Raw genomic sequence first — 25078 nt, 5'->3', positions numbered from 1 at the left:
GTACTCTATTTCCACTGGATCACCTTTGTCCCCATGTTTGTTGACCGCCTCAAAGAATTCTAATAGATTGGCAAGGCATGATTTCCCTTTACAAAAGTCATGTTGACTTTTCCTCATATTTTGTTCATCTATGTGTCTGATAATTCTGTTCTTTACTATAGTTTCAACCCATTTGCTTGGCACTGCAGTTAGGCTTACCAGCTTGTAATTGCCAGGACAGCATCTGGAGCCTTAAAAAAAAATTAGCATCACATTAGCTATCTGCCAGTCATCTGATACAGAGGTGGATTTAAGTGGTCTGTTACATAGCACAATTATTAATTCTGCAATTTCATGTTTGAGTTTCTTCAGAATTCTTGGGTGATTTATTACTGTTTAATTTATCAATTTGTTCCAAAATGCGCTCTATTGACCCATCAGTTTGGGATAGGTCTTCCTATTTGTCACCTACAAATAATGGCTCAGGTGGAGGAATCTCCCTCACATCCTCTGCAATGAAGACCAATGCAAAGAAATCATTTAGTGTCTCCGCAAAAGCCTTGCTTTCCTTGAGCACTCATTTTGTACCTTGATTATTCAGTGGCCCTACTGACTGTTTGGCAGGCTTCCTTCTTCTGATGTGCTTACATAGGGCTTGTCTTCACTACCAGGGTAAGTCGACCTAAGTTACACCACTCCAACTTTGTGAATAATGTAGCTGGAGTTGATGTAGCTTGTGTCAACTTACCCTGGTGTCTTCACTGCGCTGTGTTGATGGAAGACACTCTCCAGTTGACTTACCTTACTCTTCTCAGGGAGCAGGAGTGCTGGAGTTGACCAGATTGTGCTCTGCCATTGATTTAGGGGATCTTCACTAGACCTGCTAAATTGACACCCACTGCATCAATTGCAGCAGTGTCAATCTTCTGGTAGTGAAGACAAGCCCATAAACTAACAGCATTTTTAAAAGATCTTTTGCTATTTGCTCTTTTTTGGCCTCACTAATGATACCTTTTCACTTTGGAAGTCAAATCCTAGTATGACTTTTTGTCTCTAATCATCTCTTTTACTCTGTATAATGGTGGCATTTTTTTTTGGTCCTCTCACTGTTTTTTGTTTGTTTTTTGTTTTTTTGCTATTTGGGGTATACATAGAGTTTGAGCCTCTATTATAGTGTTTTTTAAAAGTTTCCATGAAGCTTGCAGGCATTTCACTCTGGGTGTTTTTCCACTGATGGCAACAAGGCCATGATTTCACCCCTTCATGTTCTTTTACCTTTCTTTCATTTTCACATTGAAGCCATTAAAACTATTATAAGCAGAGCTGTTGGAAGTTTTCAAAATTTTGTTAAAATTCTGAGTTAAAAAAAAGGCAGAAAAAGATTTTCATGTATCTTCCCCATACCCCTTTTTTTAAACAGCTGTTATAAGTTACCAGCGTTTAAAGTACAATGGTTGGTCATAAAGCTAAATAAAAAAATCAACTGACTACAAAAAGGAAATAAATGCATGTGATATTAAATTTAAAGATGGCCCATGTGACGTGAGAGAAAAGTACTAATCCTATGACTTTCATTCTGTGGGTAAAGTTTGTACTAGAAAAATTGGCACCTGTAATTTTGTGCTTGATTAAACTCTGTGAAACTATAGTTACAGCTACACAATAGCCACTACAGTGTCATAGATATGGTGGGAGGGTTTCTCCATTGATGTAGTTAATCCACCTCTCTGAGAGGTGGTAGTCAGGTTGGTAGAAGAATTCTTCAGTTGATCTAGCCACATCTACACTGGCAGCTAAGCTGACCTAACTACGGTGTGCAGGGTGTGAAATTTTTCCCAGCCTTGGGCATATAGCTAGGTTAATCTAATGTTTAAGTGTAGACCAGATCTATGATTTTCAAGTGCAAGTATTCTGATTTGAACCTGCAGTTTATTTCAAAGGTGCAAAGATATCAATGCTAATATCACAGGCAAAAATGGCACTTCTGCTTGCGGCGCTTGGGTGAGTGTATGGTGGAAGATGGTATTATTGAACTCATCCTGTACTTCAGATCGTTCTTCCTAATTGGTTGTTTATCTTCTAGTTTTTATTTGTACAGCACTTCGCACAAATGGGACCCCTTGGTGCCACCTGGATATATGCATAATACAATTGTCCAGGCCTCTATAAGTTTATTCTCTTGCTAGGTATGCTGTTGCTTCCTCATTCTCTGCTGCTGGCCCAGCTGGGATCTAGAAATGCACCCTGGTTTCTTTTCGGGCAAGAACAGAGAACTTAATTTTTTGCTGCAGAAGTTAAAATGCTTGGTGCAGCAAATCATTAAATGCTACCTCCCCATTCAGGAATGGTCAGTGCAAACACAAACGTATCATTTTTCCTGCTTTCCTTGAAAATCCTTTGTTTAAGTTATGGCCTTGTGAAAAAAGTGGCAGGGGTGTTTCTTAAGGTTAAAATTAGAATCCAGGACAGATCTAACATACACAGGTCTCACAGAATTCTAAAATTTACATGTAATTTTTTTCATTTGCATAAGGAAGATTACATTGTAGGCTCCTCCCATACATCAGTGGGTGCTCTCCTGCCCAAGAAATGCAAATGTGGCAGAATATCAATTCTGTATAATTTTTATGGAACCACGTTCCTTTGCCTCTTATTTAAATCATGCTGTAAAAATCACACCGAGGACAAGGAAACAGTGATGATGGAATTGATAATGGCCATGAAGGAGGAAAAAAATGAAAAAAGGGGATTTATTTCCAATGCGATATACTTTTTTTAAAAATCATTATGTTAAAAATCTGCAGGTTTGTATTCCAAGACAGAGAGGAGAAAATATGGCAGGGATATTTAGGAAAAGATTTTCAAAACTGTTGAATGACCATGATCAGAACTGGAGATTACAAATCGCTGCTGGATGCTGAGCACTTTTGAAAATCTGCCCAATTAGGTGCCTAAATGGGGACTGCTGGCTGAAGGTCTAGCCCTGCGTAAATTGAATGGCTTATGATACTACGTAATTGATGAAATATCATAGCAGTTCGACAATGCTGTGTTTGTTAAAGGGGTAAGTTATAATGACCCTTCTCTACAGAAATCTGAACACTTGACTCAGTTATTGTCTGAAGTGTTGCTTTTGGGCATGTGGATGATTAATGAAGCTCTAGGTAGTGTGGGGGATTAGGTCTGGGGGGTTACATGTTTGAGTTGCTGCTGCCAAGGTACTGTGTATTAGGAGTCATTTATAGAGTCTGCTTATTTAATTGCATGTTTTAACTGAGGGTCAAGCATGTCCAGAACACATGATCATGGGAATAAATCATTAGAAATAATTCTGCCAAAAATACTGTAGTGCCCCCTGGTCCAAAGCCCCGTGACGTCAAAGTAAAGATTCCCATAGGGCTTTGGATTCTGTGATGTTTTATCAGTTTCTTCTAGATGATATTCTATTTAGCAAGGCAGCTAATGGCCGCTCTGAGCTGTTGTGCACCTTCTCTCCCAGATACACCTGGAGGAAACAGATGAACCTCTAACATCTCACTGGTTAGACTTGTGTGTGTGGTGAAGTAAATAGGATGCAATTCAATAAGGACAAAGTCCAAGTACTCCACTTAGGAAGGAACAATCAGTTGCACACATACAAAATGGGAAATGACTGCCTAGGAAGGAGTACTTCGGAAAGGGATCTGGGGGTCATAGTGGATCACAAGCAATGAGTGAATAGCGTAACACAGTTGCAAAAATAGAGAACATCATTCTGGGATGTATTAGCAGGAGTGTTGTAAGCAAGACAAAAGCAGTAATTTTTCCACTTTACTCCATGCTGACAAGGCCTCTAGCAGAGTATTGTGCCCAGTTCATAAGATCGGCCATACTGCGTCAGACCAAAGGTCCATCTAGCCCAGTGTTCTGTCTGCCGACAATGGCCAATGCCAGGTGCCTCAGAGGGAATGAACAGAACAGGTAATCATCCAGTGATCCATCCCCTGTCGCCCATTCCCAGCTTCTGGCAAACAGAGGGTAGGGGCACCATTCCTGCTTCTCCTGGCTAATAGCCATTGTTCTGAGTGCCACAGTTCAGGAAATAATTTGTGGACAAATTGGAGAAAGTCCAGAGAAGAGCAACAAAAAGCATTAACGGTCTAGAACACATGACCTATGAGGAAAGATTGAAAAAAAATTGGGTTTGTTTAGTCTGGAGAAGAGAAGACTCAGAGGGGACATGAGAATAGTTTTCAAATACATAAAAGGTTGTTACAAGAAGGAGGGTGAAAAATTGTTCTCATTAACCGCTGAGGATAGGACAAGAAGCAATGGGTTTAAATTGCAAGAAGGGAGGTTTAGGTTGGACATTTGGAAAAACTTCCTAACTGTCAGGGTGGTTAAGCAGTGGAACAAATTGCCTGGGGAGGTTGTGGAATCTCTGTCATTGGAGGTTTTCAAGAACGGGTTAGACAAACACCTGTCAGGAATGGTCTAGTTATTACTTAGTCCTGCCTTGAGTGCAGGGGACTGGACTAGAAGACCTATTGTGGTCCCATCCAGTCCTACACTTCTGTGATTCTATGTTGTTTCATTTGAGAGTCCCTAAGCCATCCCATGGACCACTTGGGTTAGAACTGTATGGGCTATTCAAAGTATGCAACTTGAGTAAAAAACTCTCTTAAGTCAGCCCAGATTTGAGTTTGATCTCTTGTATTTGCTGATCCCACAAGGTCAAATATCATGCTTCAGACCCCTAAAAGTCACAAGAATGACCCCAAAATCAGGAGAAGTTTTGTAAAATGATTACATTGTGTATTTGGCCTGGTCTGGAAAGTGCAGCAGGGTCCTGTACTCCCCCTTCCGAGGCCTGGTGTTGCAAGGCCGGAGAGGGGAGCAGGGAGTGAGGGGAGCACACGGACCAATTGTTCTCAGTGAGGGAGCAGAGCTGCCCTGAGCTGTTGTACTCTTTCTGCTCCCTCCTCCCCAGCCCCTCTAGTCAGAATGGTGTAGGCTGCTCCTCCTCCCCAATCCCCTACCAAAAAACTCCTCTGGCTTCTGAGGGGTGGGGGAAGAGCTCTTCCTGCCTCCTGCAGCACCCCTGATTGGCTGCTGTTTCCAGGGAGCTGGGAAAGGCAGACAATCAGAGGGTGTTCCCTTGGGTAGAACTAGACATAATCTGAGGGCACCTCATTAGGTGAGCTGGAATAGTTGGCAGCAATGGATGTCCAGTGTGAACCAGTCTCAGAAAGTTGTCACGTTTGCTGAGCATGCCTAGGAGGTTTCTCTGAGCCCATATGTTGCTTCTGGATACTCAGAGCTTTCTGGTACTCAGTGCATTTGGAGCTCAAGACTCATTGTCCAGATAGATCACAGGAAACTGGTCACATGATATTTCTTCTGTGTATGTTTTTGGCCACCAGGAAGGTCAACCCAACTCAGCAGCAGCCGTTTTGCCAGGGATGTCTCCGAGCGATGTGAGGCATACTTCAGCTGAGTTCTCTGATCCAAGTAGTAAAACCTGTAGAACACATATTGTATCCCAAAGCTATCCTGTGCTTGCAGGAAGTTGCCTGATAACTGTTCTGCTAGAAATCGAGCCCATAGGGTTTTCTGCCCAGATGGATGTGACTAGGTAGGTGTGGATAAGCGTGCTGGCATGATCCATGTGAGGGACCCTTATCTGTCTCACTACTCCTTGCTAAGTCCTTTTTTCAGGATTTCTTCTGCTCACACTGAGTGCATGGTTGATTGCTAATTAAGCCATCATCACGCATGACATCATCATCATCACCATCATCATATCTACACAGTGCACACACACATGCTTTTGTCTGGCTGGCTATGGCCCTGCTTGGGAACATAGTCCCACCTTTTAGATACATTTATTCTCTTGTCCTGGTTTTCTTGCTGTGTCTCACATCACAAGATGGTGTGAGGCTTCCACAACACGTGGCATCAAGACCTTCGATGACAGCCACCAAAACTAGAGAGCTCCGACTCCTTCTTTGATTTATTTTAACCACTGTCTCCGTGCAGACAGTAGTGTCCTTTCAACTCGCTAGGGGCCTCGTGGTCTCTATGGTAACAATGAAAATGGCTTGTGGCACAGTTCATGTAAGTGGGCACTCTCTACTGCTGATCTGCCTGCAATACCACGCAGGCGTATAGCAGACAGGCTCACTTTATAATGGGTCTGTTAATTCCTCCAGGGAGGACCAACAGGCGGGTGATGGGTGTGTTGCATTCAGGCACTGGCTGATCTGTATTTCAGTGTAATAGTTTTAAGGTATGAGTCACTTGCAAACAAACACCAGAAGTGACTCACATCCTGCTTCAAAAGCTAACTAACGCCTCCTGAACTCTCAGAAAATCCACATTCTCCCCAGCATGCATGTGTATACATGCGTGCTGATACCTTAGTTCCATCACAAGTTGTAGAACTAAGCAATTGTTCACCTCTGCAGAAGTTCCATAATGGTAGGATGATGATTCCTATCTCTGCAGCTTCTCGTTGAGCTCAGATTTTTCAGTGTCCTTGTTTTTGCAGAGCCTTACCTGAGAAAGAGCCAGAGATAATAACTCTCTGGCACTTGTCCAGACGAGACAAAAGTAGGAAAGAGCATCCTCAGTGAAGAAAGCAGTGTCTGCCCCTTCTGTCGAAGGGGTTGTGCCCATTGTTTTGCTCAATGCTTTTCACTCTCAGGGTCTTGCTGGATCCATCATTGCATTGGGTGGCCCAGACCACATTAGTGACTTTATGCCATGTTCAGGTTACCTAGATCTTCCTTCCTAGTACACATTGTGTGACACTTATTTGTGCCGTCCTCACTTCCAGGCTGGACAATTGCAATGTCTCTACTTAAGATTACCCTTGAGGACCACTCAGAGGTGTCAATTAAAAATAATGCCTAGATGTTACATAGCACTTATCAGTAGATCTCAAAGTGCTTTACAAAGGAGGTTAATATAGTTATCCTGTTTTACGGATGAGGAAACTGAGACACGGGGAGGTGAAGTGACTTGTCCAAGGTCACTCATCAAGTTAGCGGCAGAGCTAGGAGCTGAACCCCAGTTTCCTGAGTCCCAGTTCTGTACCCTAATCATTAAAGCTCACTGGGCCTCCAGTTATTGCTAAATGAGGCTGCCCTCCTTTAAGGACAACATGAACACCTTGCACCTGTGCTCTGCACTGGCTCCTGATTTGCTTCTGAACCCAACCCCAGGTGCTGCTTTTTATTTCAGAACCCCACTGCCTTGGGAGGGTTTGGTTATCTTAGAGCCCTCTGCTGCACGGTAGCACTTGCAATCAGCTGCAGTGCTTGGGCTATTTGACCTCAGAGCTGAACTCCAGCATGGGGGTGTCAAGTCATTCTTCCTGGTGTGACAGGGTCAGGCCAGATGGCTACAAAAGAGGGGTCGAAGGTAGATACATTAGTTCCAGGTTAAGGAAGTCCCTTTTCCCTGGGTAAAATAACAGGGACTATTCCAGAACACTCAGGAACTTTCTAGAACTAATTAAGGCAGGCAGGCTAATTAGGACACCTGTAGCCAATTGGGAAGCTGCTAGAATTAATTAAGGCTAATCAGGACACCTGGTTTAAAAAGGCTGTCATTCTAGTTAGTGAGGTTTGTGTAAGGAGCTTGGAGTGAGAGGATGTGCTGTTGGAGGACTGAGGAGTACAAGCGTTAACAGACATCAGAAGGAAGGTCCTGTAGTGAGGACAAAGAAGGTGTTGGCAGGAGGCCATGGGGAAGTAGCCCAGGGAGCTGTAGCTCTCGCACAGCTGTTCCAGAAGGCACTCTACACAGCTGCAGTCCACAGGGTCCTGGGCTGGAACCTGGGGTACAGGGCAGGCCTGGGTTCCCCCCAAACCTCCCAACTCCTGATCCAACACAGTAGGTTCCACTGGAGGGGAAGATCTCTAGGCTGTTCCCTGACCCACATGATGGATCAGCAGAAACTGTGGGGATTGTTCTTACTCTTTTTTTCTCCATGCTGGCCAGTGATGAGGTTATCTGACTAAACGGCAGATTTGAGCCATGAAAATGGCCAAACTGAAGGCTACTGTGAATCTCTGAAGTGAGCAAAATCTGCCAATAAGCACAGGACCCACCAAAGTAGAGGAGGAACTTTATCACACTGGGAAGACCCTGGCTCCTGGTCTGCTGGAGACCAAGTCTGGAGCTCTCCAAGGTGCACAATCGATCCATTCAGTCTTGCGTTTTGTGTATTTGAGTAATGTGTTTGAAATGGCAGTGAGTAAGAGGTGATAATGGAAAGGAACAGTCTGGGTTTGTGGCAATAGAGACTGATTGTTTTCATTTTGGTTTATAATTTAAGATACTGTCACAATGGGCATGCTATAAATTATGAAATCAATTTATCTTGTAGTGATCATTGATATGGGATGTCTTCTTTTGTAGGGCTTGATGTATAGTATTAATACATCTGAGGTTTGTAGAGGGTTCATGTCTGTGTATGATAGACTGTGCAGTGGGCATGAGTGTTGTAGATGGTTTAAAGATACATGTGTCATTGACTGGAGGACTAAGCCAAGTCCATAAATGAGGTGTACTGAAGATTCCACTGGGGAAACTGAGGCAGAGCAGCCTCAGTGCCACACCATAAAGGGGCATAGTGGTTGTAGATGGCTTAAAGGTACACACATTGTTGTACCCAAATACTCCTTTAAGGAGTCTGCTTTTGTGATTTTCATAGCTCATTTTAAGGTCCCATGGTTTCTGTTGTACCGTAGCTGACTTTTCCTGTTTGGGTGCCTTGTGAATCCCATTAGTTTCACAAAGGAGCTCATGGTTAGCAGGTACATGCATCCCTTTGGTTTCCTCCAATATGTTTGGTAAACTGTAGTTTGTGAGAATCCTGTGACATGCTGGTCACATCCCGAGCTTCCCTTTTTCAGTACTCATCTCTGACAATTCAATGATTAAAAGTGATGAGCAGCAGATGTGTCTGCTCTAGAAATGAGGCCCTTTGTGCATAATGACATTTGCCTCTTCTGTGAATAGTATGCACAATCCGGGTGCTCAGCAGGAGCAAATATCAGCCTTCGTAGTCTCAACTGCAATCCCAGGTTGGCTCCTTATGACACTTTCCCTCCAGCTGGCAACCTTTAGAATAGAGATTAATGTGACCCTATGAAAGAGTTGAAACTTTTGTCATCCTCAGAATCCAAGATAGTACACTAGTCATGGACTGAGCATCATGAATCTGATTATCAGATGAGGCTTCCCCTAGGCTGTCAGCATCATATGCTGCTGCTGGGAAATCATGTTTGCCTTGTTTTCAGGGGATGCTGTCAAATGTGGCTTCAAGCCAGTGCATTTTGCAAGCTGCCAAGAGCACTGGTAAGGTAGGGGCTTGTTAATCACAGAATGGAATTGCTATGTGGGGGGTTATTGGCTCTTTGATTGACCCCATGGTTGCGCTACTGTACTTTGCATTATCCAAGGAATTGACCATACTCAGCGTTATTCGCTGAGTGTGTCTTTTATCCGACATTGCTGGTACCCAGACCTGGTGGGCAGATTGAATTTGTCAAGTCATTTGATCTGTTATGCCAGTGGTTACAACTTGAGTATATTTCTTAGTATGTAAAACAGTGGCACGTCCACATTTTTGTAGTATGTTTGACGTATCTTTCTCGACTTGGGGTCTGCCTCTTTGCAATATCTAGGGCTAATACTTCCATTGTAAATTATAGATAAACCTTTTGACAACTGGAAACTGAAGATGAGATGTCAGCTAAGCCCATCAGAGAACTTAACCTGTAACATCTGATTGATGTGTCTGGCATGTTAAGCCCAGATCTAACCCTCCTATGATCAAACAAATAAATTTTGCAGAAATTTTCATTTTGTTTGAAATGTTCTATTTTTTTTTTATAAAATTAAATAAAATGAAAGCTTAAGTGCTTTCCTGTGGTGGGGTCATAGAGAAATGCTTACAACTGCCCTTCCCCTAGTCTGCCCTGCCCTTTCCCCACTTAAACAGTTATTATCAAATACAAAGCCTGTTAAAGGAAGTACTATGAGCCAAATCCAAAAACCTTTGAGATTAGTGGGAACCTTTCCATTGACTTCATTGGGCTTTAGATCAGGCCCTGTTAGAACCAGTGAAATAATTCAATCTGCATATAGTGAATTTGGAGTTGGCAAATTGCTATTAGGAAAGCTTTTGTGTATGTATATGTTGAATGGCTGTGTAGAGGGCTGACTGTAATAGTAATTGTCTGGAAGGACACATCCTGGTTCCAATTAATTTAAATAACTAAATAAATGATAAAGGTTGTTAACTTTACAGTTAATAACTTTGATTGGGTTGTTAACTTTGATGATCCTAGAAGTGCAGTAGGCATAAAGAAGGTCTTATATTAAAGTGAACCATAGATACAGTACAGGGAACAAAATTCTCATAGAAGTTTAACGTTAGGAAAAATTAACAGGCCATTCCAGGCCAATGGGGACTGGAATGGCTGTTCTAGGCAATGGGGGCTGTGGGAAGCGGCAGCCAGCACATCCCTCGGCCCACGCCACTTCACACAGTCCCCATTGGCCTGAAACGGTGAACCACAGCCAGTGGGAGCTGCAGTCGGCCGAACCTGCGGACACTGCAGGTAAACAAACCGGCCCGGCCCGCCAGCGGATTTCCCTGACGGGCCGCATGCCAAAGGTTGCCAATCCCTGCTTTACTGTTTCTTCTTAAATAGCCCCACTGGTTTCAAGGGTGCTACTCATGGTAAGTGTCAGAATCTATCCCCTAGTGATCAGTTTTGATTAATAGTGTTAAACTGATCTCTGATTAATCGGTTTGAATAGCTTGTGTTAAGTTCATGGATCCAGTTCTGCAATTACCATCTCCTAACTATCATACTTTACATTTCTTTTCTGTTCTGTACTTTTCATACTTATAATTCAGAAAGAGCTGTCCTATTGTATTGAGGCAAATTCAGTGCATTTATAAAGGAGCTGTGATTAAATAATGATTATGAGTCTGATGAAATATTCAGTATTGTTCTGTATGCCATGACTATGCTACAGGGCTCCCGCATAGGGTAAAGGGTGAGCACAGAGGTTAAATAACCTGCCCACTGTCTGGGAATAGAACCATAATTTCTTGACACCAAACCTGGGCCCCAATTCAGAAGAGTTCTTAAACAGGTGCTTAACTTTAAGCATGTGCTTGAGCCCCACTGAATCAATGTTAAGCACATGATTAAGTGCTTTTCTAAATAGGGATTAATATGAGCACATGATTAAAATTAAGCATATGCTTAAATTCACTTACTGAATTAGACTCTTTGTAAGCAATCTCCTAGGCCTGTGTTTCTCAGCTTTTCCTGCTTGGCAACCCCTTACTGAAGCTAAAAGTTTTCACCACCCCCTTACGCTTACAATAAATATATATCAGTGTTAAGCCTATACAATCTATTTGTGTGTGTGTCTCAAGAAGCTGACATAGAATACTTGATCATGAAGGGTCAGACTGTGTCAGGGGGAGGGAGCAAGTTTTTCTTTGATTTAGATTGTAATGCAATTTTCAACACCTCTTATTGCCTTCCCCAAGGGTTTGTGACCCATCAACTGAGAAACACTGTCCTAGATCCCAGCTGTCCCATTGAACATCAGACTCATTGAATCTTTCCTGAAAGTAGTTTTGATCACTATCTTTCTAACATGCAGTTTATTGCCTTGCATGGAACAATTTATTTTCCTTTCTCCAAAAGTTTAGCATTTTGCCAGTTAGGGCCTGACCCAATGCCCACTGAAGGCCATAGACACACTCCTGTCACTTTCAATGGCCTTTGGACTGAGTCCATGTTGTGAGAGCCAGCCTATGATATGGGAGGTTCCTGAGGCAGGATCCCATGATTCTGTCACCAGAGAACAGAAGTGAGTATCTCTGACAGAAAGCAGAAAAAATATAACGCTGAGATTTAGCTCTTTAGTACAGATGAACTGGATGATGCGGATTTCAAATGATATTTAGCTTCCCCTGGCCTCGCTGCAGGAATCAGCATGAAATGCCTTCCTCCTTATACTCATCCTGTGTGACAAACCCACTTTACTCCTCAAACTCTCAACAGCTCTTCTTGGCAGGGAATCTTTCATCGGCCTCTTCTCTGCTTCCAGTTGCAGGCCATTGCCTTTGAGTTAGTTTGCTTAATTCATTGTAGCTAACCTCCTACGCACATTGGAGTGAATATTTTGTTTTATTTTATTGTGATAAACTCCTGTTTACTGCCTCATCTAATTAGCGTAGGGCCAGGGGAGACATGAGTTAATATTTATTGAGTGTTAATTTTGCTCTGTTGCTGGGTGGTGTCATATTAAATACCATCTGAGGAAGTATTTTATTATTATTATTGTTGTTTGCATGATAACACTTAGAGGACCCAATCAGAAATCAGCATCCCATTGTACACATAGATGTGAACCAGTCTTAGCAGTAGAACTGGGGGAACTATTCGTAATTAGAACCAGTCAACATTCATTGGTCAAAACATTTTTTTCCCAATAAAAATGGCTTTTCGACCAAAACATTTTTTTGGTGCAGAAAATATTCATTTTGTCAAAATAGAGACCAGAAAGTTGGGGGGGGGGGTTAGCCATAATTTGCAGTTTTCAAAAACGAATTTGATACTTTTTTTATCCCCAAAATGGAATATTTTTTAGGTTTGGGTTTCAGTTTTCACATTCAAAGACTGAGCTCATTTCATGGGAAATTTTAAAGAAAATAATTTTCCCCCTGAAATGTCCCAGAAAAAACAATTGGCATTCTTAAATCAACTCTAATCAGAATTAAAAACTTCTTTGATGTCAAACTCTGCTCCCCCTTCCTCCATCTTGCCATCTCCTCAGCCTCCTGATCCTCCCCTCATACCTCCAGCATCTTTTCAACTGTTCTCCACAATCTGCCGTCTTTCTTGTTCATTACTTCTCCCTAGCCTCCTCCATTCTCTCCTCTCACCTGCTCATCTAACAAATTTCAGAAATGGCCACTACTCCACTTTCACTTCCAGCCAAAGTTTTGTGACTGATTCAAGTAATCGCATTTGTTGACCAAAGAGATTTCAACCAATACAAAAGCTTAGGCTGAGCGAATATTCTTGAACACTCATGGGGATTACAAGCAGGTGTGTGTTTCATAGGTCAATAAAATCTCTCTCTGGATATTATTGCAAATGAGCTAAATAAAACCTTGTTAACCCCTAATTTTTGAAATCATGAGATCAGCTTTAAAAATCAAGAGGTTTTTTTTTAAATCATCAATATGGGTTTCTTTTTTTCATGCTTTTTTAGTTTCTGAGCTTTTATGGTTCACTCAAGTCATGTTTTCTCTGCAGCCATATGGAAGAGAAACTTTATTTTTAAAAAACGAACCTACTAATCACAGGACTCCTGGAGCTGGGGCTTCAAGAAACACTTCAACTATTGAGACATACAGTAAAGTCACGACAGTTGGCAACACTGTGCTTGTCCCTCTGAATCAATTCTAGAATATCAGGAGTGACCAAAATACATAAGTAGCCAGCTATGAAGGAAGGCCATAAAGCCACAAATTAAAAGATTCCAGATCATTTCTCAGTAGTCCTTAGCAGCACTGACCTTTATGTTAACATAGATCAATGTCAAGTATTTAATCACATTTCTGTCACAAAGAGAATCTTGTCCTTTTCCAGTGCTTGGAATGTCAGAGCAACCAATTTCAGATCTTACCTATTTATCCAAAGCTTCTCAGAAATAAAAAGGCAAACTTCAGATCACCTATTTACAAACATGGGAGTTGAAATCTTTCCAATAATCACTCAAAAAGCAACTACTAATTATTTCCCCCATCATCAATTTCTGACCATTAGCAAGAGTCAATTGCAGTTTTACAGTTTCACCTATAGGTCGTGCAAGCAATTTCAACATTAGTTGCACTCACTGGAAAAGATCTTTCAAAATATATCCCATTGTCATGGCATGCCTTCATGTTCTCCCTCTGTTTATCTTTCATTATCACCAGTAAAGTCCCTGCATACACTCTCACCTCTTTTTATGAAATGAATTGATAAAATCTGTAATCAGCATTTACTTCTTTTTGACTTTCCAACCAAATTTTCAGATATTCGTGTCACTTAGACGAGGGCCCAGTTAAGGCTATGCAAGCTTTACAGGGATCAGCTCATAAAGAAGTCCCTAAGGAATACAATGATCTCATGGTTTCTTCTGGACTTAAACTCTAGGACTGTGCCTCTATGAAAACAAGCCCTGCAGGGGTTGACAAACGCACCACCTTCTTACTGTAGTGAAGCGATGACTCACCGGTGCGGCGCCTCCTGCTGGTTATCCTGGGAATTAATTCTTTTCCAGCATACAGACCACCCTCTGCAGGCCAGTGTCTCGACTGCCGCTGGCCCCCGTGTCCCTCCCGGACCCCGGTGCCCTTTACCTCAGGGTTCTGCGCTCTGCAGTACCCCCTTACTCTGAGTTTCCCCTCCCAGGGGAACCTCCAACCCTCTAAACCCTACCTTGCCTCAGTGGTTACTGCTAGTCATCATCCAGCTCCCGCTCACTAGGGCAGACTCCAATCTGTAAACCACTCATCACTGGCAAGGGGGTTTGGACCAGCTGCCTCTGCCAAACCCCGGACTGCACCTTTGCAGCGCCAGTAGGCCTTGCACAAGGCCTACAGCCGGGGGAGTTACCAGGCTGGAGCTCCCCAGCTCCTCTTGCCTTTCCTCAGCACTACTCTACCTCAGGTACCTTTCTCTCCCAGGCAGCCAGGTCCTTCTCTCTCCAGAGCTAGAGAGAGACTGAGTCAGCTCTTGGCTCACAGCCCTTTTATAGGGCCAGCTGTGGCTAGGTTAGGGGAAGGGCAGTTAGGTTGCATGCTCCCTCTTCTCAACACAGCACCTCCACCATCCCCTCTACAGCAAGTGTGCATGGGTTAGATGGCACGTGGATAAGGGGAGGAGCTGGAAAGCAGCAGATTTGCAGAAGACACAGCTAATTGTCACATAAGTAAATGCAACAGTTTTCTGCAAACACTGCACCTGCTTTCATGGCTACTGAAGGTCCCATGTGAAAGGCAGTGGTGCAATTATGTTATGCAAAGGGGCTGGACTCAGAGCAGGGGAGTGGGTGCATACACATTCCCTACACAGTATGTAGCCCAGATCTGCAGAAGCTTTTGGTATGCCAGCCCTCAATGGTCTTGGATGGGCTAGTTAGTGGTTGGGCAAAGCTGGAGAATCCCCTGTTTTGTGGGTTTTCCTGTCCTCCCCCTACAGCAGGGCTGGAGGTCTGCAAGGGTTAGTTTCAGCCACTGCAGCCTGGTTAGAAACGTTGCATCCCCTCCTTTTCCCAGGTTGGTTGGGCTTAGCACTGGACCAGACCCTAACTCCCCTCTCTCCCACCCCAGGCCCTTGTGGTGCAAGCCAGGGAATCATATTTAGACACATCCAGTGGAAGCAAAGCACAAGAACAATTTGTGTTGCCAGCTCAGTGTGTTGCAGAGCTGGAGACAGGTGTCTGCTATGGTTTTGGTGGGCTTTGACCCTTAGTTTGCTTTAGATTTCTGGCCTATGCTGCCAGTGCAGGCCTGGGGGCCCTTCTGCATCACCCCCATTCCAACAGTGTCTCCTCCTGACCTACTAATCATTAAGGGTGCATTTGCCCCGTCTGTGGGCTTTTAGGTAGCCCCGTGCTTTGACCTTACCCAGACTGCTGAAAACCAGGGGAAACCTACCTCCCTGCCCTGGATGTGACACTGTTTTAAAACTCCCCAACATCCTGTCTCCCCATTTCCTGGACATGTCTGATCAGCCCTTAAGGCATGATAAAACTGTGAGGGTATGTCTACACTAGAAACACAACTGCAGCAGCATAAACACTTACCACAGTGATGGAAGGAGTCCTTCCATCACTGTGGTAAATCCACCTCTCTGAGGGGCGGCAGCTGGGTCAACAGAAGAATTCTTCCATTGACCTAGCCCCCTGTACACTAAGGGTTAGTTGGCTTAGCTACGTCTCTCCTGGATGTGAATTTTTCATAGCTAGAAAAATTATGTAGCTATGTAGCTAGATCAACTGAACTTTCGAGTGCAAACCAGCACTAAGATAGCTCAGTGGAGGTTGATCAAAGGCACAAAAAGATGTTAAGCTCCCAGTTCTTCCTAGCTGCCCCACCTTTGTGCCTTTGAAATAAGGGCATTGTGAGGTTACCGCTCATTGGACCAGATTCTCAGCTGGTGTACATGAGTGCAGCTTCCCTGACTTCAGTTTACACTAGCTGAGGCTCATGCCCAATGGTTCTTGTAAAACACTCTGACATCTGAGATTAGAAACGCAACAGAAATGCAAAGGGGCATGAGTGTGATGGATTCACTTATTTTGTTACCTCTGTAAAGTTTGGTTGCAAATGCAATCTCAAAAAGTGCTTCAGATTAAACAAAGCTAATCCAATGTAACAAACAGCCCATTGGTGATAAAAGAATCACAATTAAAGCAGGTATGTCACAGGATAGACTGCTTGTCAATAGATGAGAACGGTCCAAAAAATCAAGTGCCCCATAGGAGGAAGCCAACATGAAAGATGCACAGAATACTCTGCACACAATACCTCAGTGAGTTGACACACATTCACCAAAACAGCTCTCTGAGCACAGTCTCATTGCTGATGTATTCCTGCAAGGAGCAATAACTGAATTTCCAGTCATAAAGCTTCATGAGAGAACAGCGTCAATGAAAAACAGTTCAACTTAAAACCTATTAGAGAATATTGCCGTAAACCCCCAGGAGGGAGGCCAAGTCGCACCATCAGCCTTTACCCTTCTGCCCCAGCTGCAAATGTACGTAATGTGCCTCAATCTCGCCCTTATTCCCTAGCTGGGCCTATCCATGCACTTTCAGCTGAATTGTTCTTCTGATTTTAGTCCTGCATCTCTGTGTCTTCTGATAGTGCCATGCCACATAGCTGAGTAATGCCGACAAAATTTCATCCGCAGAGCTACAAATGCTCAGTGCCCATTTGTCAGCGATCTTTGGGGATACCTTCTTTTCGTCTCTCTCTTTCCCTGTTTAAATAGGCCATATTTCCATACTTAAGTGGCAGATGCCCAGGTGTGTCAAGGTCAGTTTTATGCCACTTGACTGATGCAAACCTGCCTTAAAACTTGTTCTCACATGGTGGGTGCTGACCTAATTCTTGGCCAGCCCAAACGGTTCATGGTGTGGTCAAGAAGGAAGGGGAAGGGATGGAAGATTGGTTCACGGTGGGACTGAGGAACAGGGGAGGGAAGGAGCACTGGTATGTGGGGAGACTGTGAGAGAGAGAGCTCGAGTGTGAATAGTGGAAGAGAAAGAGAGCAGAGAGAGACAGTGTGAGAGACAGACAGACAGACTGACATGGATAGGGAGGAAGAGAGTGAATAGCCTTAAAATCCTTTGCAACACGGGAGACTGTACCTGGTGTTTCAGACGTTTCCGAAGAAAGAGTTCCGCTTCCTGCCATTAACATTTTTTTGGCTTCCTCACAGCTCCTCAAACCCTCCCCATTCTCAGGTGCAGCCCTGCTGCTAAGTGTATTTGTCTATATTCGTAGACAGAGTGAGTGTTCTCCCTTCTCCCCAGCCTCTGCATGGGATGTTGCTGAATTACAGTTGCAAGGGCTGCCCACTTCAAAGCACCAGAGGATGAAAATATCATTGATGTCTAGAATGGTCCCTTGAAAGATGTGTTTACTAGTTATGCTACACAATCTGTTCCACCTTGTATTTAGCTGTGACACTCAGAGTACCTTTCCCAGACCTGAAGAAGAGCTCTGTGTAGCTCAAAACTTCTGTCTTTCGCCAACAGAAGTTGGTCCAGTAAAGGATTTTACCTACCCACCTTGTCTCCCATATACTGGGACCAACATGGCTACAACAATGCATACAACGAGGTGCAGTGACAGCGCCTAGAGGAGACCTCAACCAGGTAGGGCTTTATTATGCTAGTGTAACTCTCTGGTCAGCAGGGATCCTAGTTTTTCTGTGATAAACCCCCCAAAACGATCCGATTAAAAAACCAGAAAAATCCATGTTTTTCCGTGCTTAAAATGAAGCACTGAACTTTAGTTTCCCTAGCCATAGTGTATATCGGTATTGGTTAAACACAATATTTTATTGATATATTTACAGTTGTAAAACACTGGAATGAGCCCGTCACAGTGCATTGTGTCTTTACTGTTGTCAATGGTCCTGCTGTTTCAGCCTCTTGTTTTCATTTCTTGTCATTCAGTTCATGTTTAGTGCTTTCCATGTGTTATACAATTGTCTGCCTTCAAATGTAATCTATAGCCTGGCTGCATATAGTACAGAATGGCACATTACCATCAACATGAAATTTGTCTTTGCCAAACTCTTTGACCCGGTCTTTAGGGGCGATTTTTAAACTTTTCCAGATCTTTTCATAACTTTAATTACTCATGTCTGGAGGCTGAAGTGAAATATGAGATGCTTTCAAACACATACCCCTATATGCAGTTGAGTAACCTCTATATGCCAGAAGTAGTTTTAAATAGTTTATTGGAGTATGTATACCTATGAAAATTTAAAGCACATTCAAAAATCAACCACAGGAGGGGAAGGTTGTGTGCATTGAATAAGTGACACTGGTATTTTTAGTCAAATTTAGTTAATAGTTAATATATGTTTTTATAAAAAGAAAAGGAGGACTTGTGGCACCTTAGAGACTAACCAATTTATTTGAGCATAAGCTTTCATGAGCTACAGCTCACTTCATCGGATGCATACTGTGGAAAATACAGAAGATTTTTGTTTTTATACACACAAATCATGAAAAAAATGGGTGTTTATCACTACAAAAGGTTTTCTCTCCCCCCACCCTACAGCATTTGCTCAAGAAACGCCCTGAAAAAGCACAAAATCAAATCCGCACAGACACACCCCTGGATCCCCAACCTGGGATATTCTGTCTACTACCCAAGATCCATAAACCCGGAAATCCTGGGCGCCCCATCATCTCAGGCATTGGCACCCTGACAGCAGGATTGTCTGGCTATGTAGATTCCCTCCTCAGGCCCTACGCTACCAGCACTCCCAGCTACCTTCGAGATACCACTGACTTCCTGAGGAAACTACAATCCATCGGTGATCTTCCTGATAACACCATCCTGGCCACTATGGATGTAGAAGCCCTCTACACCAACATTCCACACGAAGATGGATTACAAGCCATCAAGAACACTATCCCCAATAATGTCACGGCTAACCTGGTGGCTGAACTTTGTGACTTTGTCCTTACCCATAACTATTTTACATTTGGGGACAATGTATACCTTCAAATCAGCGGCACTGCTATGGGTACCCGCATGGCCCCACAGTATGCCAACATTTTTATGGCTGACTTAGAACAACGCTTCCTCAGCTCTTCTCCCCTAATGTCCCTATTCTACTTGCGCTACATTGATGACATTGTCATCATCTGGACCCATGGAAAAGAAGCCCTTGAGGAATTCCACCATGATTTCACAAATTTCCATCCCACCATCAACCTCAGCCTGGACCAGTCCACACAAGAGATCCACTTCCTGGACACTACGGTGCTAATAAGCGATGGTCACATAAACACCACCCTATATTGGAAACCTACTGACCGCTATGCCTACTTACATGCCTCCAGCTTTCACCCTGATCACACCACACGATCCATCGTCTACAGCCAAGCTCTGCGATACAGCCACATTTACTCCAACCCCTCAGACAGAGACAAACACCTACAAGATATCTATCAAGCATTCTTACAACTACAATACCCACCTGCGGAAGTGAAGAAACAGATTGATAGAGCCAGAAGAGTTCCCAGAAGTCACCTACTACAGGACAGGCCTAACAAAGAAAATAACAGAACGCCACTAGCTGTCACCTTCAGCGCCCAACTAAAACCCCTCCAACGCATTATCAAGGATCTACAACCTATCCTGAAGGATGACCCAACACTCTCACAAATCTTGGGAGACAGGCCAGTCCTTGCCTACAGACAGCCCCACAACCTGAAGCGAATACTCACCAGCAACCACATACCACACAACAGAACCACTAACCTAGGAACCTATCCTTGCAACAAAGCCTGTTGCCAACTGTGCCCACATATCTATTCAGGGGACACCATCACAGGGCCTAATAACATCAGCCACACTATCAGGGGCTCATTCACCTGCAGATCTACCAATGTGATATATGCCATCATGTGCCAGCAATGCCCCTCTGCCATGTACATTGGTCAAACTGGACAGTCTCTACATAAAAGAATAAATGGACACAAATCAGATGTCAAGAATTATAACATTCATAAACCAGTCGGAGAACACTTCAATCTCTCTGGTCACGCAATTACAGACATGAAGGTAGCTATCTTACAACAAGAAAACTTCAAATCCAGACTCCAGCGAGAAACTGCTGAATTGGAATTCATTTGCAAATTGGATACTATTAATTTAGGCTTAAATAGAGACTGGGAGTGGCTAAGTCATTATGCAAGGTAGCCTATTTCCCCTTGTTTTTTCCTTCCCCCCCCCCCGACGTTCTGGTTAAACTTGTATTTATGCTGGAAATGGCCCACTTTGATTATCATACACATTGTAAGGAGAGTGGTCAGTTTGGATGAACTATTACCAGCAGGAGAGTGAGTTTGTGTGTGTGTGTGTGGGGATGGTGGTGAGAAAACCTGGATTTGTGCTGGAAATGGCCCACCTTGATTATCATACACATTGTAAGGAGAGTGATCACTTTACATAAGCTATTACCAACAGGAGAGTGGGGTGGGGGAAGAGAAAACCTTTTGTAGTGATAAACACCCATTTTTTCATGATTTGTGTGTATAAAACCAAACATCTTCTGTATTTTCCACAATATGCATCCGATGAAGTGAGCTGTAGCTCATGAAAGCTTATGCTCAAATAAATTGGTTAGTCTCTAAGGTGCCACAAGTACTCCTTTTCTTTTTGCGAATACAGACTAACACGGCTGTTACTCTGAAATATGTTTTTATGTTTTCACAAAATGTAAAAACTAAAGATTCTCTGTAAAAACGCAAATCCTGTGTTTTCCGTGGCAAATGATTTCTAGGATCCCTGCTGGACAGTGTGTGTGTTATGCACCCCACTCTGTGCCTGATTCCCAGAGGATATGTCTGTGAGTCCCCCCGACCAGCAGAGTCAGGCTGTTTTGCTCGAGCTGTTGAGAGCAATATGATTAATTCTAGAGGTCACTGGTGCCAGCTGTGCAAACATACAGTAATTTTCAGTACCTGTCCCAAAGATCCTACAGTTTAAAAGATAGAAAATAACAGGTGTGTAAGGCAAAGAAGTGGGGTCAGCTGAGGACCGAGAAGGTGGGGTAAAAAATTTACAAGGTATGCTTAACAAAGGGGAGGGATAGCTCAGTGGTTTGAGCATTGGCCTGCTAAACCCAGGGTTGTGAGTTCAATCCATGAGGGGGCTATTTAGGGATCTGGGGCACAAATTGGAGATTGGTCCTCCTTTAAGCAGGAGGTTGGACTAGATGACCTTCTAACCCTGATATTCTAGGACTGAATAAGCTGTAAGCACAACTTAACAGTACATGTAGTGAGACCATAGTTAAGGCTGTGTCAGAATTTTCTGTTTTACAGGGTCGGGACTTCAGTGTTTCACCTTTTTGGGGGGAACCCATTCTTGTACACATGCCATGGGGAATTGGAATCAAATTTCAGCCATTTATTAACGTGTAGGTGGAATGATCTCCAATGTGTATTTAGTGTTTGAATGTTGTTGTGTTTTAGGAAATTGGGGAAAAGCAGAACACCAGAAAATGCTGATTTTTCTTTTACCACATAGTGTACATTTGCTGAGTGGTGATACTGTGACATCAGAGAGAATCAGCCACTCAGCGCTCCCTCCCACCAGGTCATCTACATACTTGGGAAGGGTCACTATTGTCCTGGTTGTCATGGCAATGGCTACCTTTGATAATTGATTTCACCCAGACAACCATAATGTTATTATAAAGCAGGGTCCCCGGAAGGTGGACTGCTGTGCTCCTTGGCGTTTGCCCTGGGCTAAACTACACTGGTTCTTTTAAAAGGGGCATACTTTGTTACTTCCCTCCCAAAAGTTTACAAGAAATTATGGTGCAAAATTCTGGCTCCTTTCTTTGTAGATTGTTAGTTTCTTATAAATGGGGGGGGAGAGGGAGGGGGTTATGGCTTTCTGAATATTTACCTTTATTAAAAAGTGGGAAATTCTAGACCTGAGTCCCTACTCAGTTTTCCATTACACAATTTAAAAAAAAGTGTGATTTAAAAGTTGCAGTAAAATGTATCTATTTTTACCCCAATGCTGTGCATGCTTATTGAAACAGCACATATATGACAGATTTTCTTTCTATTAAAAAACTAAAGGCATTTCATAAACAAAAAGATTAATTTCACATTAGTTCAAGTTGCTCTCATCAATAAACTACACCATAAAAATTAGGAAATACAAAATTCAAGATTAAAAGGGATTATAATGTTGCACAGTCAAACACTCTCAAATTAGGTAATATCACTATGAATGTTGCCCATGCAACCTTAATTTGGTCGCCTTTTGTGTATGCATGATGATACAACCTTTAATTAGATGCGGAAGTGACCACCTGTGAAAAGTTTAGTGTAAGTTACTTGCCTAGTTTCACACAGGAACTTGGTGGCAGACACAGGGATAGAATCTAAGTCTCCAGGGCGCCATTCAGCTGCCCTAACCAGGAGATCATCCTTTCTCTTCCTGCAATCTCCTGCCTCATTCACCACAAACCTTCCAATTTCTACAACAAATGAGGCAGGAATCCTACAGACAAAAGATTCCTTCACTGTACAGCCCCGATTCATCCCCAGAGCAGATCTGTTCTGTGCCCTGAATGAACTATGGGTCCAGTTTAAATAAATAAATATATACATACATTCATAGAATCATAGAATCATAGAATATCAGGGTTGGAAGGGACCCCAGAAGGTCATCTAGTCCAACCCCCTGCTCAAAGCAGGACCAATTCCCAACTAAATCACCCCAGCCAGGGCTTTGTCAAGCCTGACCTTAAAAACCTCTAAGGAAGGAGATTCTACCACCTCCCTAGGTAACGCATTCCAGTGTTTCACCACCCTCTTAGTGAAAAAGTTTTTCCTAATATCCAATCTAAACCTCCCCCACTGCAACTTGAGACCATTACTCCTCGTTCTGTCATCTGCTACCATTGAGAACAGCCTAGAGCCATCCTCTTTGGAACCCCCTTTCAGGTAGTTGAAAGCAGCTATCAAATCCCCCCTCATTCTTCTCTTCTGCAGGCTAAACAATCCCAGCTCCCTCAGCCTCTCCTCATAACTCATGTGTTCCAGTCCCCTAATCATTTTTGTTGCCCTTCGCTGGACTCTCTCCAATTTATCCACATCCTTCTTGAAGTGTGGGGCCCAAAACTGGACACAGTACTCCAGATGAGGCCTCACCAATGTCGAATAGAGGGGAACGATCACGTCCCTCGATCTGCTCGCTATGCCCCTACTTATACATCCCAAAATGCCATTGGCCTTCTTGGCAACAAGGGCACACTGCTGACTCATATCCAGCTTCTCGTCCACTGTCACCCCTAGGTCCTTTTCCGCAGAACTGCTGCCTAGCCATTCGGTCCCTAGTCTGTAGCTGTGCATTGGGTTCTTCCGTCCTAAGTGCAGGACCCTGCACTTATCCTTACTGAACCTCATTAGATTCCTTTTGGCCCAATCTTCAAATTGGTCTAGGTCCTTCTGTATCCTATCCCTCCCCTCCAGCGTATCTACCACTCCTCCCAGTTTAGTATCACCCGCTAATTTGCTGAGAGTGCAATCCACACCATCCTCCAGATCATTTATGAAGATATTGAATAAAACCGGCCCCAGGACCGACCCTTGGGGCACTCCACTTGATACCGGCTGCCAACTAGACATGGAGCCATTGATCACTACCTGTTGAGCCCGACAATCTAGCCAGCTTTCTACCCATCTTATAGTGCATTCATCCAGCCCATACTTCCTTAACTTGCTGACAAGAATACTATGGGAGACCGTGTCAAAAGCTTTGCTAAAGTCAAGAAACAATACATCCACTGCTTTCCCTTCATCCACAGAACCAGTAATCTCATCGTAAAAGGCGATTAGATTAGTCAGGCATGACCTTCCCTTGGTGAATCCATGCTGGCTGTTCCTGATCACTTTCCTCTCATGCAAGTGCTTCAGGACTGATTCTTTGAGGACCTGCTCCATGATTTTTCCAGGGACTGAGGTGAGGCTGACTGGCCTGTAGTTCCCAGGATCTTCCTTCTTCCCTTTTTTAAAGATTGGCACTACATTAGCCTTTTTCCAGTCATCCGGGACTTCCCCGGTTCGCCACGAGTTTTCAAAGATAATGGCCAGTGGCTCTGCAATCACAGCCGCCAATTCCTTCAGCACTCTCGGATGCAACTCGTCCGGCCCCATGGACTTGTGCACGTCCAGCTTTTCTAAATAGTCCCTAACCGCCTCTATCTCCACAGAGGGCTGGCCATCTCTTCCGCATTTTGTGATGCCCAGCGCAGCAGTCTGGGAGCTGACCTTGTTAGTGAAAACAGAGGCAAAAAAAGCATTGAGTACATTAGCTTTTTCCACATCCTCTGTCACTAGGTTGCCTCCCTCATTCAGTAAGGGGCCCACACATTCCTTGGCTTTCTTCTTGTTGCCAACATACCTGAAGAAACCCTTCTTGTTACTCTTGACATCTCTGGCTAGCTGCAGCTCCAGGTGCGATTTGGCCCTCCTGATAAAATTCCTACATGCCCGAGCAATATTTTTATACTCTTCCCTGGTCATATGTCCAACCTTCCACTTCTTGTAAGCTTCTTTTTTATGTTTAAGATCCGCTAGGATTTCACCATTAAGCCAAGCTGGTCGCCTGCCATATTTACTATTCTTTCGACTCATCGGGATGGTTTGTCCCTTAACCTCAACAGGGATTCCTTGAAATACAGCCAGCTCTCCTGGACTCCTTTCCCCTTCAAGTTAGTCCCCCAGGGGATCCTGGCCATCC

The sequence above is a fragment of the Lepidochelys olivacea genome (assembly GCF_965140295.1).
Source record: "Lepidochelys olivacea isolate rLepOli2 genome assembly, chromosome: 4".
Classification (NCBI taxonomy): domain Eukaryota; kingdom Metazoa; phylum Chordata; order Testudines; family Cheloniidae; genus Lepidochelys; species Lepidochelys olivacea.
The sequence above is the reverse complement of the archived record's forward strand: the minus strand, read 5'-3'. Positions refer to the sequence as shown.